Genomic DNA, 16,357 nt, shown 5'->3' with positions numbered 1-16,357 from the left:
AGGGTATTAAAGGTTCTACAAACATGGGAGAACATTCCTCAGGATATTGCCCAAAAAGTGAATGAACTAGAAGTGCAAACAAAAAAAGAAAGTATGAACATTGAAGGATTTGGGAGACTTTGTGACGCAGACAAGTCACGTAAAATACGTCCACTGTTTGCAAACAGAAAAAGAAAGACAGACAGAAAAACAACCCAAGAAACAATGACAGACGTCACATTAAATTTTCCTGTTAAGTCAAATAGAAAACACAAAGCTTACAGTGTCCAAAAAAACTAAATCAATGGTTGAGAGAAACTTTTTATTAAAGTGCATGTTTTTGAACATTTTGAACTTGTATATTTTGTAAATCAGCCAATAATAAAACAAAAAAACATTGTATTTTGTGTTTTAAAATAAAATAAAAATCTTATTGTGATCAAGAACCTTTCTGATTTTATTTTTAAATCTGATTAAAGTCTAAGTGCCACTTCCTGAAGCAGATTATTTCATACAGTCCGCTAAGAAAGATAAAAACATATTAGCTGCTGTAGGCCCAAAGCGGTGAGTGGCCAAATCCAGCTCTGATTCAGGGCCAAGGTTTTGTAGATTAATCTTCATTTGTTCAATGCTCCTCCTGCCAAAAAACAAAGCACAATATTCATGTTACTTAAATGACACATCAGTTAATCTGCTATCGGTTGTCTGTTATAAATCACAGAAGACATTACACTTTCACTCTCTTGCTGATTAATTTTGCTGACTTTTTAAAAAGGTTTGTATTACGGTAAGTAAAAGTAAATCACTGTTTGTACACTTTAAGTAAATCTGGCCCTTAAAAGCAAGCAACTTTTGGACATCCAAGATGCCCAGTCTTTAAAATGCATTTAAATGTTAAGCAGATGCAGATGGGTTTACAACTCATTATTTTTTCAAAAGATACGGATGTCAGACTAAACTAGGTTATTTAATGCTGATTTGATCATCTTAACTAACTCCAAAATGGTTATTTTTCTCATAGAAAATAAATAGAGGTACAGCCACCAATATATTAGAAGATATGATTCCAAATAAAGATGGAAAGCTACAGTGTTGCTGGGATGTCCTCTTCAGGAATCCCTGAGAGTAGTTTGTCTTTTGGCACATGTTTGGCCAGTGCCATTCCAAACCCCTTGGCAAGATCTTCCGGCTCTCCCTCTGTTAAAGTGCTGAATATTGTCACCTTTGTCTTTGCCTTTCTAGGCTCCTGAAGCACATTGGGTGGAACATCTTTTTTGCCAACTCTATGTATAAACAATGACAGTGTCACAGATGCAAAGCACATGAACAGGGTTTTCTAAATAACAGTATTCTGTGAATAGCCATGTGGGGCATTGTGGCAAAATGTGTATAATGTGCTATCTGTACTAATCCAAGATCATGCACCTTGCATAAAAGAAATGATAGTCAAGATATTTATGCTTCTTAATTGGTGGCCCTTTTAATTTTTCACTACCTATTATAAATACTTTTGCATTTTATATGTAAATGTATGCAATACAAACCCTTATCAACATTCGGAACATGTTTGTGGACATGTTTTCTCCTTTGACCCTCCTCCTCAACTCATCTTCATCTACCTGGTAGGTCTTTCCTTGTGCTGTTAGCCTTCCTAAAACTTTGTACACTTTCTTTTCTTTTTCCTGCACTCCCTCGTCTTCCCTATTTCTTTCTCCTTTGTGCTTATGCTTCTCTTCCTCCTTGTCTTCCTCTGTCTCTCCCTCACTGCAACATGGATATAACGGTGTCCTCTGTTCCAAAAGAAGTCAGAACCCATGTCAACATTACAGGTTAACAAAGTGGGAAGCTGAACAACACTTGTTTCTAACAAATAAAATAAACTCAGGCACTGCTTTGACATTATCTGGACATTATTGCAGCATGCTAAACTGGATAAATGTTAATATTGAATCAGAACGCATGTAAGAATTTGAAAAACGACCCTGTTGTAGTGCAGACCCTTCTGCAGATCCAGTGGGCTTGACTGGGTCTGGGTCAGCTGAGTTAAACACAAGACATAAATGTAAGAGATAACCTAAATGATGAAACGTCATCATGACTAGTGCATTGATTCAACCAGTCAATAACTAAACAGTAACCTGAACGTGGTGCGGTGTCTGATGCAGGCAAAGACATTTGGGCCAATTGGTTGCTGTCATCTGATACATCAAATTCATGTGATATCCAAAGTCATGAACAAAATTTTGAACCATGTATACCCTCATTGTATGTGGACTGATAAAAAGACTAAAGGAGAATGCTTATGGTGATGAGTCAATTCAAATAAAATGTATTACCTTGACATATGTAGCACATGGGTGTGGCTGCCCACTCTACATGCAGCACTGCCCCACAGGTACATGCCGTCTGTTAATACAGAGAAATCACATGAACAACAGGGATGTAAACCACATATACACAAGCCAGGTCCTTGTCTTTATATATATTTTTTCTAGTCTTGGTCATGCCTGTTGGTGTATGATCTGTATATGCTTTTTGTGCATGTATTCATATGCATATAACTGCACTTACTTTCTTTTTTCCTGAAACATTTTTGGCACAAATTCCACATTTTTTGGTTCAATCTGTAAATACACATGTAAATTATTTCTTTATATTTTCTTTTGCATAATTAAGGGAAATTTTCTAATTTTGCAACACTTTCCCAGTTTCTAGTTTTATGGATTGATCATTCCATTTAATGAATGAAAAACACTGACAGGTTTTTAATATAATGTAATCCTTTCCAGCCGGTGGAAAAAGCTCTGGAAAACACTTCATAGTGCACCTTGCAATTAGGTTTATAGAATTGTATTTATTTTCAACAGTGACCTGTTACTTCACTTTTCTGTATAACAACAGGGGATCTGATTATCCAGTCAGTATCCTTCAACAACACTTTTGATGAGCAAAGATATGCCAAGGGTCCAAATTTCAAAACGTTTATAGATAATGATATTCATTTAAAACATTTCAATCAATTAGGCACATACCTATGGATTGAAACAAAAGTGAGACCAGGCGGATTCTCTCTTGTTGTATTACAGGACACTGGGACGAGGGAATGAAGCCACCAGCCTTCATAAATTCAGTGGCAAACTTAATGGAAGACAAAAGTATTAAAATAATACAAGCATGATACAGCAATAGATATGTCACCAAATACAAACTCTGACAAGTGTTGGCACTTTAACATAACCATGCACAAGGAAAGATTATGTATGATAAGTTAAAATTCAGTAGGTGAAACACATGCACACAATAATCTATGCTTGGTAACTTCCTGCAAGTGTGTGGATACCACATGACACCGAATCGGTTTGCTAACTGGGTTTTGTGGTTTTGAGGTCCCACTCTCCTTTAACTCCCCTTGAGGTTGCAAATGCACTGTAATCAACTAATTCATAATTGGCACTAGCATCCAACTCAAACAATTACATGTAAAATAAACATTTAGTGATTGTTTACTCATATCCATGTCAGATTAAACCTCTATAAACAGTGTTTGTGTCCTAATAACAAAGATGTAGCTTAAGCTACAGTGAGGAGAACTTGTGCTTGTCACAGGAACTAATTGTGCAGCAGTGGAACTGTATACAGTGTGAATTGTGAATGGGACGTATTTGGTTAGAAATTGGGTCAAATTTATAAAGAGTGCATTATGTAATAGAGTTCTACTAGCCGGTACTACCATTATACATAAATTGACACCTAAGGTAGACCTTTATCCCTTTAGACCACTGATATCACAATTGTAAACAAATCAATCAATACTTACCACCAGTGTTGAGCAATTGCTTGGCGTTGCCACTCCGTCTCTCCGAGTGAGTTAAAATAGGTGATGCACCTTCTGTCAACATTGCAATGCTATAACAGAAATATCTGAAGTTATAATAACCATAAGACAATTATTGCAATACCATTCAATATAAAAAAAAATAGCAAAACATGAGCATATCCAGCTAAATTCATTTCGACCAAAAATTTATAATGAAAAAGTCCAAAGTCGGCAACACCAGAGCTCCAAAAATATGAAAAAATACTCTGCTTCATATCTGATGTGACGAAACACACAAGCTGTGTGCTCGAAACGTCACATCAAATATGAAGCTATGAGGGGTTTTTTCAGATTTTTGGAGCTCTGGTGTTTTTAATACCATTCAACAACCCTAACTAAACACATGGGATCCTGAGAATTAGGGTCTCGCTAGGTAAACATTTGAAGCAGGTGTGAGCTGCTTGGAGCAAAACTCTGCAGAACTGTGGCCCTCCTAGACCAAGTTTAAAGACCTTTGCCCTAAAGTTTGAAGTTAAGTGTTGTGCTAAACTGCGTACCTTTTATTACTAGGAACATTTAAGAAAAAAATAGGATTCATGTGTCATAGCTTATAATAATGCTTATAATTAGCTTATAATAATGTCAAATATTTTATTGATAATTTGATGCTGTAATAATCTTTCTTCTTTTTGTGCATTTCACCTTGAAAGTTTAGAAATGTGTTGGGCTTAAATAAACAAATGATGTTGCACATTACATATTGATTCAAATGAGCGATCCTTAAGAGGGTAATATGTAAAGGTTTTAGATAAGAATAAAATAGAATCTGCATACGAACATGTTTTATCCTTAAAAAGGTTTGACTCACACAAAAGGTCCAGTGATTAGCATTCTCCACATACACACCAAACACCTCTTTTGCCCTTTCCAAAACATTATTCTGTAGATACAAAGAAACAACAGAAAAAAAACACTAGCATATGACAATCAAATGCTTTAATTAAGATCGCTGATGTTGAAGAGCTATTCAATAATATAGTAGCTAAAAAAATCACTGACAATCACTGACCTTAAAGTAGATGCTCTTTGCCCTTTTCGAGACATCCAGTGTTTTTGTGAGCTCCTGACAATAGATGTGCACAACACGTGGGTGCACCTGGTTTAGAGTAGATCAACAAAATATTGTTTTCCGTTTCAATAGAGTTGAAGAAATACTGTAAGTATGCGTGACTGCACTAAATATTACATTATTTTCTGTATCATTAATTAATATTTTATTATAAATTATCATCATTTTTTATGTGTACACTTCAAGATATTGCTGATAAAATTACACATACCTTACTAAGGATATCACATATGGAATTCATGACCTGAATGTTTCAAGGACAAATGTGACATTTAAAAATATTAAAATCAATGAAATGTTATGAAATGATGTTGTGAAAAGTTTATCAACAGTCATTTTTCATTTTCTTTAATGTTGCTGAAACCTGGTCAGCAAATAAATGTTGTAAAAAAATTTGGGAAAAGATCCAGAACATGTTTGAAGGCTAAATTGTAGAACAGGGGTCTCAAACTCAAATTGTCTGGGGGCCATTGTTGTGACTGCCATTTTAAGGGAGGGCCAGAAAAACAAAACAAAAGAAAAAAACTTCATTGCTGAGATGTTGACTTTCATTTGTTTTAAATTCCATTACCAAGTTATACTTTACAAAAATGTAGATAAGTGTCTGTGCATTATTTTATTATTATCATTATTATTTTTTCATTTTCAACCCTAACCCTACTTTATTTTCACTTAAGTAACTTGAGCGATGAACCAATGAAATTCCTGAATACATTTGCAAACTTTTCTCTTTCTTGCCAGACAGGGGATTTTTTTACGCTTTCAACATTCATTTATTTTGTATTGAACCATTTTTGTTCAATAGAAAGTTCAAATGAAACAGTATAATAAATAATGTCATATTTACTACCCTATAAAGGCAAAGAGCAGTACTTACGCAAACACTGAAACTCGAACGTTTTTACACCACATTTTAAACACTTTTTTTGATTTCAGTTGCATGTTGAAAAGACAAAGGGACAAAGGCAGTTTGAGACAACTGTTCCAGATGTAGGCCATAGTGGCTTGTTTTGGTGGTAGGACAAGTACACAGGAAATAAGTCACAGAAAACAAGCGTAAGAATTTTCATGGCTCACTATAAAGATAACCATTTACCTCATCAGAAACCTGCTTGTCCGTCATTAAGGTGTTCAAACTGTTCACTTGAATGTCATATGGGCCCACGCTTCCTAATGTGAATGTTGGGCGCTTGTTTTGGAGACACCTTAATGCCTGATCTATGTAGATGAATAATAATGAAAAAAAATAAAAAATGACACATTTGGCAACCATGTTGGTTTTCATCAACAATATAAATGGAAAATGCAGATCTGATATCATTGCAAAGATATATTTATTACAACATGGTGTGAAATAAGTTATTTCTTATGTAGCTTATGTGGAAGCAACCCGTCCCCCCAACCATGAGCAAGGTAAACACTGTAGAAAAAAAAATTGTTCAATTACAATAAATGAAACGAAATCATACCATCCATCGTGTGCTCTTGGTCACTTGGTGCCCTTTAAATAGAAAAGTAACAGAGTTTGTTAACTGATAGATCTCCTCTTATCCATCCGGAATTCTGGATTCCAAGATGTTACAATGTACTGCACAAAAGTTGGAAAATATTTAAGTCTTGCAGATTACTGACATTCTTTATATGAAATTAGTTTGATAGACGATAAAATATATCATAATAAAAATGACAGCTGTAAGCACATAATATATATATGACTGAATGTATTTAGAAAGCAGAGCTTTTTCTCGTTCATTAATCACACACACAAAATCAACACATTTAAAAGAACAGCTGCCTTAGTTATTACATTTTTTTACAGCATTCAAAAATCAGATTTTGATTTAGGTGATGACTTGAGATCATCATATTCATATGGAACAGAATAAATCAGTGATGACTTGAGATCATCATATTCATATGGAACAGAATAAATCAGTGATGACTTGAGATCATCATATTCATATGGAACAGAATAAATTAGTGATGACTTGAGATCATCATATTCATATGGAACAGAATAAATTAGTGATGACTTGAGATCATCATATTCATATGGAACAGAATAAATTAGTGATGACTTGAGATCATCATATTCATATGGAACAGAATAAATTAGTGATGACTTGAGATCATCATATTCATATGGAACAGAATAAATTATCGGTTGTACCTGGATCTCACAGCAGATTGCAGTAGGGTCTCAGATTGTGTTGATGGTGGTCAGAGCTGAATGATCCGTGCGGACCTCAAACTATCGCTGCTTTGTTCCGCATTTCGTTCGTCTTTAAATGCAACTATTTAATCGCATCTCTTTACCAGCTATCAACAGTCGTTATTAGACAGTTTTAACTGGCGCTAGAAAGTTAACGCTAACCTACATCAGTGAAAGGCTAACGCGGTTAACTTGACAATTCAAACTAATATTACATTTCTGCTGTGAAATCCCCACAAATCTAAAACGAAATATGAAGCTTACTATCAATAATATACTTCTGTGAAATGATACCTTAAGAAAAATTAAGGCATGGTTTTACCTTTTTGCTGGTGGTACGTCCTGATTTTGCCTCTGGTGCGGTGCAGGTGCAAACCGTTGTTTATTTTGTATTTTGGCAAGCTCTGCAAAATAGTGATAGTAATTGGGTCGTGCATATTGATGACGTCATAAACGCTGATTGGCTGAGGAAGTTGTTGTCCCAGGGTCATCATAAAAAAATATTGGTCTCAGGGCATCAAGGACTTGGCAAAATCAGGACGTGCACGTAGCGGGATACGTATACGCGATTACACAGACCGCCATGAACCAACACATACGGATGTCCTTCCTAACGCAAACCTCCCCATTTATCCGGGCTTGGGACCGGCACTGAGACTTGTAAGGTATAGATTCTTGTGCAAACCTAATGGCCTAAAGACCACCAGGGAACCTACAAGATACATTACTAGATTTATTATTATCATCATCATCATCATCATCATCATCATCATTATTATTATTATTATTACTATTAGAAAGATGATTATATTGATAATAACAGACTCTTGTACAATTTAAATGTAATTTTAATTAGTCTTTTACTCATTCATTTTTTTTCTCCATAAATATCTGTACTTTCTACTTCTTACATTTTCAAAAACAGACTCATTACTTTAATTTTATTCCATCTGGTGAAAAGTGTTGAACACATGAAGAAAGGCAGGTGAAAAAAAGGCATGGAAGCCGAGACACCAGCTGAAATCAATCAGTAATTAGAAAGCAGTCCTGCCCCGTGTCTGTAAAAATCAATATCAGCTGCTTCAGTCCCAACTAATGGCCTGGATAAAGGTGTCTCATTACCAAGGTGTCACACAAGAAACATCTCATGATGGGTAAAAGTAAAGAGCTCTCTCAAGACCTTCACAACCTTATTGTTGCAAAACATACTAATAGCATTGGTTACAGAAGGATTTCTAAACTTCTGAATGTTCCAGCGAGAACTGTTAGGATCATAATCCAGAAGTAGAAAGAACATCATCTCACCATAAAGCAGCCATGACCAGGTGCTCCTCACAAGATTTCAGACAGAGGAGCAAAAAGAATATCAGAAGAGTTGTCCAAGAGCCAAGGACCACTTGTGAGGAGCTTCAGAAAGACCTGGAATTAGCAGCTACAACTGTTTAGAAGAAAAGCGCCTGCTGCCAAAGAAGAGAGACCTGACGCAGCTGAAGAACTGGCGCCCAGTGTCACTACTGTACTGTACTGTACTGTATAGGTATGTTGTTCTCTATTTCCAATATGAAGTATGTAAAAGTAGGAACTTTAAATCTAAATCTAAATGCTGCTAGAGCTGGTCAGAAAAGAATGGTGTTGTTTGAGTTTATAAAGCTGAACCGGATTGATGTCATGTTTATTCAGGAATCACACAGGGATCATAAAACTGAAGTGGATCGGATGTTCTCTACTAGTGGAGGAGTAGCAATACTCTTTTCAAAACACTTTCTACCAACCTCTTACAAAATGGAAGAAATAGTTAAAGGGCACATTTTAAAAGTACAAGCAAAATTCCGTAACACAAAACACGGCAGGGATAATGTTCTATCTATGGCGAGACTCGATAGATTCTATGTATTCAGTTTTCATGCAAATCGTTTTAAAGACTGTAAAATCATCCTGCAATGGAAAAACTAGAAAACTACAACCCCAAATCAGAAAAAGTCGGGACAGTACGGAAAACGCAAATAAAAAAAAGAAAGTAGTGATTTCTAAATTTACTTTAACTTGTATTTCATTGCAGACAATATGAACACAAAATATTTCATGTTTTGTTTGGTCAACTTCATGTCATGTGTAAATATACATCCTTTCCTGTCATTCAGACCTGCAACACATTCCAAAACAAAATCATGGAAATCCAGGAAGAGAGAGGGAGAAAAAAAAGGAAAATGGTGCACTTATGGTTCTAGCACACAGATGAAGAACAGAAAATGATCCAGGTTCAGAGGAAACAAGGGGCTCGCCAGTCTCCACCAATGTTGAGCTCCTAGCTGATGGTAGAAACGATTCTAATTCCAGAGCTCCGAGAAGTCCTCATCCAGCATCAAAGAGAGATGTCAAACTAATTAGGAAGAGGAAACAAAGGGAGGGAAAAAAACAAAAACAAAAAAAACCCAACCATGAGAAGACAAGGCAGGAAAATAATTTATTGCAGTAAATTCCCATTTACACACATTAATATTTCTAATTATAATTTTCAATGTAATAATGTTCAAAATGCATCAACACATTTACTGAGACTCAATTTTATAACAATAAATCGCTTCTTTTATCTAAATTATTGCTTAATTTAACTGCGAGCATTCAATGAGCCTATAGCTGATATCAGAGCATGAGACTGCATGGTTAGCAGAACACCACATGACCGATGTTACACACACACCACACTAATACGATCGGCAAATCTACATGAACACTTAAGCAGCAAATCAACTGTTCATTTATCACTTTACTCAGATGTTTAAACATTTCAGAGGAATTATCCACAGTATGATTTTAAAATGTCTGACTTCACAAAAGACTGAACAATACACAACCCATAACTCAATAAGGTTGTCTTAGCACAAAAACAAGGAAAAAACTAACACCTAGAAAGAGAACTGGTATTAAATAACACCAGATGAACTAAGGGAAATCGCTTTCACAACGTCATCAGCTTGGGTTTTTATTTAGTTTTTTTTTGTTCAAGGCTCCTCCCCCTCTGATCAGCACCAATGATGATGAAGAACAATCATTAAGGCAGAGCTACTCTTAATTATTTAATCTCATAAATATTTCTGGTTTGGGACATTTACTTTATACAGAAGACTTGTATGTTTTTTATTATTTTTTCTTGGGCATCTCTGTTACAAGTTGTTTAGTAGTTTTATTACAGTGTCAGATTCTCATGTTGATTGTGATTCCGTGTTCAGCAATGGCAACACATGTACTGTTTTATGTTACAGTAAGTTGAAGTATTTTGAGAAGCAGTAAAGTAAGCTTTGTTTTGTGCATGGTGACTATTCTGTGGAAGAAGACAGGTTTTCATATGAATAAATCATTTTTGACTCTGAATGCATGGTCTTGATTTAAGTTTAAATGCTTTACTCATTTTAAGACAGATTACCTTATGACAAATCCTAAATGAAGAAGAATTGTCTTGTTTAATAGCTCTGGTCTTAAGATCTTTTCACACAAATTAAGAAAAACAAACTCTTAAAAAAAGAATTAACAACTTAGTTTGAAGTAAATGACACTAAATCTACTGCTTCAAATAAGTATTTTAATCCTTGTTTTAAACACTTTGCTATTTTCTAAAGACTAGGTATGTTTTCTAATCTTAAAAAAATCGTATCAGGTGTAATTATCTTACTGCATTACTTACATTGCAGCGCCGACGCTGAAAAGACATCATGCAGCCCGGACCTGCATAAAACTCTACGGGGAAAAGCCTCAGACATCGAGCAATTTTAAGGTACCGCATGGTTTAAACAATTCAAGCCTTTACAAAATTAAACTAACTTTAAAGATGTCTTAATTACCTTGTCCCTCCATAGTGCTGATCTTCTCCACCTGTCCCTCCATAGTGCTGATCTTCTCCACCTGTCCCTCCATAGTGCTGATCTTCTCCACCTGTCCCTCCATAGTGCTGATCTTCTCCACCTGTCCCTCCATAGTGCTGATCTTCTCCACCTGTCCCTCCATAGTGCTGATCTTCTCCACCTGTCCCTCCATAGTGCTGATCTTCTCCACCTGTCCCTCCATAGTGCTGATCTTCTCCACCTGTCCCTCCATAGTGCTGATCTTCTCCACATGCTCCTCCATAGTGCTGATCTTCTCCACCTGTCCCTCCATAGTGCTGATCTTCTCCACCTGTCCCTTCATAGTGCTGATCTTCTCCACCTGTCCCTCCATAGTGCTGATCTTCTCCACCTGTCCCTCCATAGTGCTGATCTTCTCCACCTGTCCCTTCATAGTGCTGATCTTCTCCACCTGTCCCTCCATAGTGCTGATCTTCTCCACATGCTCCTCCATAGTGCTGATCTTCTCCACCTGTCCCTCCATAGTGCTGATCTTCTCCACCTGTCCCTCCATAGTGCTGATCTTCTCCACCTGTCCCTTCATAGTGCTGATCTTCTCCACCTGTCCCTTCATAGTGCTGATCTTCTCCACCTGTCCCTTCATAGTGCTGATCTTCTCCACCTGTCCCTTCATAGTGCTGATCTTCTCCACCTGTCCCTCCATAGTGCTGATCTTCTCCACCTGTCCCTCCATAGTGCTGATCTTCTCCACCTGCTCCTCCATAGTGCTCATCTGTTCCACCTGCTCCTCCATAGTGCTGATCTTCTCCACCTGTCCCTCCATAGTGCTGATCTTCTCCACCTGCTCCTTCATAGTGCTGATCTTCTCCACCTGCTCCTCCATAGTGCTCATCTGTTCCACCTGCTCCTCCATAGTGCTGATCTGCTCCACCTGCTCCTCCATAGTGCTCATCTGTTCCACCTGCCCCTCTATAGTGCTGATCTTCTCCACCTGTCCCTCCATAGTGCTGATCTTCTCCACCTGTCCCTCCATAGTGCTGATCTTCTCCACCTGCTCCTCCATAGTGCTGATCTTCTCCACCTGTCCCTCCATAGTGCTGATCTTCTCCACATGCTCCTCCATAGTGCTGATCTTCTCCACCTGTCCCTCCATAGTGCTGATCTTCTCCACCTGCTCCTCCATAGTGCTGATCTTCTCCACCTGTCCCTCCATAGTGCTCATCTGTTCCACCTGCTCCTCCATAGTGCTGATCTTCTCCACCTGTCCCTCCATAGTGCTGATCTTCTCCACCTGTCCCTCCATAGTGCTGATCTGCTCCACCTGCTCCTCCATAGTGCTGATCTGTTCCACCTGCTCCTCCATAGTGCTGATCTTCTCCATCTGTCCCTCCATAGTGCTCATCTGCTCCACCTGCTCCTCCATAGTGCTCATCTGTTCCACCTGCTCCTCCATAGTGCTGATCTTCTCCACCTGTCCCTCCATAGTGCTGATCTTCTCCACCTGCTCCTCCATAGTGCTGATCTGCTCCACCTGCTCCTCCATAGTGCTGATCTGTTCCACCTGTCCCTCCATAGTGCTGATCTTCTCCACCTGTCCCTCCATAGTGCTGATCTTCTCCACCTGTCCCTCCATAGTGCTCATCTGTTCCACCTGCTCCTCCATAGTGCTGATCTTCTCCACCTGTCCCTCCATAGTGCTGATCTGCTTCACCTGCTCCTCCATAGTGCTGATCTGCTCCACCTGCTCCTCCATAGTGCTCATCTGTTCCACCTGCTCCTCCATAGTGCTGATCTTCTCCACCTGCTCTTCCATAGTGCTGATCTGCTCCACCTGCTCCTCCATAGTGCTCATCTGTTCCACCTGTCCCTCCATAGTGCTGATCTTCTCCACCTGTCCCTCCATAGTGCTCATCTGTTCCACCTGCTCCTCCATAGTGCTGATCTTCTCCACCTGTCCCTCCATAGTGCTGATCTTCTCCACCGGCTCCTCCATAGTGCTCATCTGTTCCACCTGCACCTCCACAGTGCTGATCTGTTCCACCTGTCCCTCCATAGTGCTGATCTTCTCCACCTGCTCCTCCATAGTGCTCATCTGTTCCACCTGCTCCTCCATAGTGCTGATCTTCTCCACCTGCTCCTCCATAGTGCTGATCTGCTCCACCTGCTCCTCCATAGTGCTGATCTGTTCCACCTGTCCCTCCATAGTGCTGATCTTCTCCACCTGTCCCTCCATAGTGCTGATCTTCTCCACCTGCTCCTCCATAGTGCTCATCTGTTCCACCTGCTCCTCCATAGTGCTGATCTTCTCCACCTGTCCCTCCATAGTGCTGATCTTCTCCACCTGCTCCTCCATAGTGCTCATCTGTTCCACCTGTCCCTACATAGTGCTGATCTTCTCCACCTGCTCCTCCATAGTGCTCATCTGTTCCACCTGCTCCTCCATAGTGCTGAACTTCTCCACCTGTCCCTCCATAGTGCTGATCTTCTCCACCTGCTCCTCCATAGTGCTCATCTGTTCCACCTGCTCCTCCATAGTGCTGATCTTCTCCACCTGTCCCTCCATAGTGCTGATCTTCTCCACCTGCTCCTCCATAGTGCTGATCTGCTCCACCTGCTCCTCCATAGTGCTGATCTGTTCCACCTGCTCCTCCATAGTGCTGATCTGTTCCACCTGCTCCTCCATAGTGCTGATCTTCTCCACCTGCTCCTCCATAGTGCTGATCTTCTCCACCTGCTCCTACATAGTGCTGATCTGCTCCACCTGCTCCTCCATAGTGCTGATCTTCTCCACCTGCTCCTCCATAGTGCTAATCTGTACCACCTGCTCCTCCATAGTGCTGATCTTCTCCACCTGCTCCTCCATAGTGCTGATCTTCTCCACCTGCTCCTCCATAGTGCTGATCTTCTCCACCTGCTCCTCCATAGTGCTGATCTGCTCCACCTGCTCCTCCATAGTGCTGATCTGCTCCACCTGCTTCTCCATAGTGCTGATCTGCTCCACCTGCTTCTCCATAGTGCTCATCTGCTCCACCTGCTTCTCCATAGTGCTCATCTGCTTCACCTGTCCCTCCATAGTGCTCATCTGCTTCACCTGCTCCTCCATAGTGCTCATCTGCTTCACCTGCTCCTCCATAGTGCTGATCTGCTTCACCTGCTGCTCCGTAGTGCTGATCTGCTTCACCTGCTGCTCCGTAGTGCTGATCTGCTCCACCTGCTCCTCCGTAGTGCTGATCTTCTCCACATGCTCCTCCGTAGTGCTGATCTTCTCCACCTGCTCCTCCGTAGTGCTGATCTTCTCCACCTGCTCCTCCGTAGTGCTCATCCGCTTCACCTGCCCTTCTGTATTACTCATGGGCTCCACCAGCATGTTCTTGTCTCTTCCACCTGTGTGGTCCTCACCTCCTCCGGGTTGCTTGTGTTCTCCAATGGATCACAGGGTGTGAGACGCAGCGTCATCAGCTGATCATTATTGCCACTGGAATCCTGGTTCCATCCTCTGCAAGTTGAACAAGTGTTTTGCCTACTTAAAACAGGTGCAGATGGTTCACTCTAAAACTACATTTTAGTCATCAACGACTGATAAATATGAAAAAAAAAGACAGTCATAGTTCTTCATCCGCAAATTTTGTGCAATTACTTTCAATCCTCACAATACTATGCAGATAAAACTGTGACAGTGGACAGGTAAAAAATATATTTTGGAGACATGTTGTAGTTTGCCAAATATTAGAAAATGGTTTGAGGAAGTGCTGTTTGGCCGTGTCTAAAGCTAGATTAATATTTAAAAAGTTGAATTGTATTAAAAGACCCAGTATTGTGCTAACACACTCTGTGTTGGTTATATAAAAATGGAAACCTCTCCTAAGTTTCCACTGTCAAGGAGGTTAGGAGTTTAATGCGATGAATTCAAGTTTTAGGGGGGAGCCGTCCCTTTAAGATTTAAACGTTGATGCAAATCTTTGCCATACTTAACACAAGTTGTGAACTGTGACTTTAAGAATGCAGTGCTGCATCTTACCTTCACAAAGGTATTCATAAAGTGAACCCATCTTCTGAAGGTAGTCCTGGGCATTGGTGGAGAGTGTGCAGCGAGGGGTTAATATTTCACACTTGACTTCATTCTTTTTGGTCTCCTTGCCAAGAAGGAGAACAGGCTTGTATCCAATGGCATGGAGTTTCTTAAGCTGCAATCACAACATTGTGTATTTGCTGTTTCTTTTTCTTCTTCTTCTTCTTCTTCTTCTTCTTCTTTCGGCTGCTCCCATTAGGGGTCGTCACAGTGGATCATCCGTCTCCATACCACCCTGTCCTCTAAATCTGCCTCTTTCACACCAACTACCTGCATGTCTTCCCTCACCACATCCATGAACCTCCTCCTTGGCCTTCCTCTTTTCCTCCTACCTGGTGGCTCCATCTTCAGCATTTTTCTACCAATATAATTCATGTCCCTTTTCTGCACATGTCCAAACCATCTCAATCTCGCCTCCCTCACCTTGTCACTAAAACATCCTACATGTGCTGTCCCTCTAATAAACTAATTTCTAATCTTGTCCATCCTCGTCACTCCCAACGAAAACCTTAACATCTTCAGCTCTGCTACCTCCAGCTCCACCTCCTGTCTTTTACTCAATGCCACTGTCTCTAATCCATACAACATCGCAGGTCTCACCACAGTCCTATAAACTTTCCCTTTCATTCTTGCAGATACTCTTCTATCACAAATCACTCCTGTCACTCTTCTCCACCCACTCCACCCTGCCTGCACTCTTTTCTTTACACACTCTCCATTACTTTGCACTGTTGACCCCAGGTACCTGAACTCCTCCACCTCTTCTCCCTGCAACCGCACCACTCCACTGCCCTCCCTCTCATTCACACACATGTACTCTGTCTTACTCCTACTGACTTTCATTCCCCTTCTCTCAAGCGCATATCTCCACCTCTCCAGGCTCTTCTCAACCTGCTCTCTACTCTCACCACAAATCACAATATCATCTGCAAACATCATAGTCCAGGGAGACTCCTGTCTGACCTCGTCCGTCAACCTGTCCATCACCACTGCAAACAGGAAAGGGCTCAGGGCCGATCCTTGATGCAGTCCAACCTTCACCCTGAACCAGTCTGTCGTACCTACTGCACACTTCACTGCCGTCACACTGTCCTCATACATGTCCTGCACCACCCTCACATACTTCTCTGACACACCTGACTTCCTCATACAATACCACAACTCCTCTCTCGGCACCCTGTCGTACGCTTTCTCTAAATCCACAAATACACAATGCAGCTCCTTCTGTCCTTCTCTATACTTCTCCATCAACATCCTCAAAGCAAATAAGGCATCTGTGGTGCTCTTCCTCGGCATGAAACCATACTGTTGC

At 40.1% G+C, this 16,357-nt stretch overlaps 1 long non-coding RNA gene across 1 annotated transcript; it reads right to left on the bottom strand.

Annotated features, from left to right (window-relative positions):
• Positions 1-471: 471 nt before the first annotated feature.
• LOC310729298 lies at positions 472-1,560 on the bottom strand. Its single transcript, XR_014534542.1, has 3 exons — positions 1,524-1,560; positions 1,068-1,262; positions 472-616 (listed from the first exon to the last, which is right to left on the bottom strand). It is a non-coding gene; the product is annotated as an uncharacterized lncRNA (long non-coding RNA).
• Positions 1,561-16,357: the final 14,797 nt, after the last annotated feature.

This window comes from Silurus aristotelis (assembly GCF_946808225.1).
Source record: "Silurus aristotelis genome assembly, chromosome: 7".
Classification (NCBI taxonomy): Eukaryota; Metazoa; Chordata; class Actinopteri; order Siluriformes; family Siluridae; genus Silurus; species Silurus aristotelis.
Note: the sequence above shows the minus strand (reverse complement) of the source record. Positions and strands in the feature narration are given on the sequence as shown.